This window comes from Brachyhypopomus gauderio, unplaced genomic scaffold (assembly GCF_052324685.1).
Source record: "Brachyhypopomus gauderio isolate BG-103 unplaced genomic scaffold, BGAUD_0.2 sc83, whole genome shotgun sequence".
NCBI lineage: Eukaryota > Metazoa > Chordata > Actinopteri > Gymnotiformes > Hypopomidae > Brachyhypopomus > Brachyhypopomus gauderio.
Genome location: NW_027506904.1, coordinates 650,889 through 652,635, shown reverse-complemented (window position 1 = coordinate 652,635; position 1,747 = coordinate 650,889). Strand labels below are relative to the sequence as shown.

The 1,747-nt window shown below is 40.6% G+C and overlaps 1 pseudogene; it reads right to left on the bottom strand.

Annotated features, from left to right (window-relative positions):
* The window catches only part of LOC143493230 (uncharacterized), a 181,951-nt pseudogene that overhangs the window by 145,305 nt on the left and 34,899 nt on the right, over positions 1 to 1,747 (bottom strand).

Sequence of the window (1,747 nt, the reverse complement as noted above, 5' to 3'; positions counted from 1 at the left end):
TAAGTTTCGTTAAGTAAACAATTTTGACGTCAACCGGTTTATAGGACGCCGAGCTTACCATAGAATTGCATTTACATTCATCAAAGTTGGAAAAAAAGTCGTAAGAAAAATAAAAAAGAACTTAATACACACAATTTATCACTTTTGTTGGAATTTTGTCAATCTTAATATTATACAGCTCTGGCGGGGGGGGGGGGTGTAGGATGTTGAAGTCTCACTAAAAGACAGGCTGTCGTTAAAATGCAGTACAATTGCATGACCGCAGAGGGAGACAAAAAGCTAACGAGAAATGCACTTGAGGGGGGGGGGGGAAGCCCGGCGTTTCCAATAAACGCTCAACTTTTAATTTGGAACACAGAACTCACGGGTATTGTCTGTGGTAACAGCCATACTGAATTATTATTTAGCTGAGCGGAGACACTCATATCCTAAAGAGTGTAATTATTTTGCTGACGGAGCATGTAAAACACGGACTGACAGTGTTCAGTCATAATGAGAGTGATACTGTCACCTGACATTCATACAGTTACTCCCACTCTGATATGTTGAAATTTTGATCCAGGGTCAGTCATGTCCTTAAGTGGCTGGGTGGGATGTGGATATGATGTGGGCCATCTTAAAGTAACGCCTCTCTCAGCTCAGCAAGGCTCCCTGAGCAGCTCCCTCCCCTCTCCCGCAAACCTCTGCCACGCTTTGGAATGTGAAACATCAGGCTTGTTGAGTTCAGTTATTGCTCTTGTTTCTGAACAGGACAAATGGTAAACAACGAAAGCTGATCCATAGAACCCTTTCATGAACATGTTGTTAGATGTCATTATCCCACTGGTTCCTGATCCTTACCTTTAAATCTCACCGAACTGCACCTTTAAGCACAGGTCTTACAGTTCTCAGTTCACACTTGAGTTTAAATGGCTAAATGGCACAGGGAAAGCAAATTTTGCACTCCAGGGTCACTCCAGGAGTGCCCGAAATGTTGCTACACACTCAGTTTTAGGTTGCTTTTCAGGTACTTTTGTTTGGATGCTTCTGCAGGTAACACCAAGTCAACTAAATTTCAGAGATTTAGATCTGCTTGCTTTGCTGCAAATGAAAGTGGCAACAAGAGGCAGCACAAAGGCATCATGCACAAAGACATGATGCACAAAGGCAGCGGCTCTGCAGGACGTGGCCGCACACAGCTGCTCTCTCCGTATCCTTCATGACTGATTCTTCTCTACAGTGCAGAAGTTTCACATTTTCTGTGTCACAACTGGAAGTATAAGGTGATATGTGCAGCCCAGCCCTTTACTTTACAGAATTTTTTTAAAATAATAATCAGTTTTAGAAATATTGCTTTTCACTTTGTGGGGGTACAAAATATCTATTGGTTCTTTAATTTTTTATACACTCCAAATAGTTATCTTATCCTAAAAACAAGAGAGATATGGAAATGATAGGGTACATAGCACATGTTTCATTACTATAAAGATAATGTGTGTGTGTGTGTGTGTGTGTGTGTGTTCGCGTGTAGCAGCTCAGACACTGAAATCAAAGCCCTTTACAGAAACCGTAATAAACTTAAAGGCAAATCAAACAAACCTAAATAAGTTTAGTCTTAACATTTATTTATTCAGAGCAAAAGAATAAGCAGAATTAGCTTTCACTTAATCTACATTTTGAGATCTGATGAAGTTCACTTCCACAGATTCTTCCATCTGCATTAATTCTGTCTCTACGCAATACGGAACTTGAAACAGAGCACCACAGT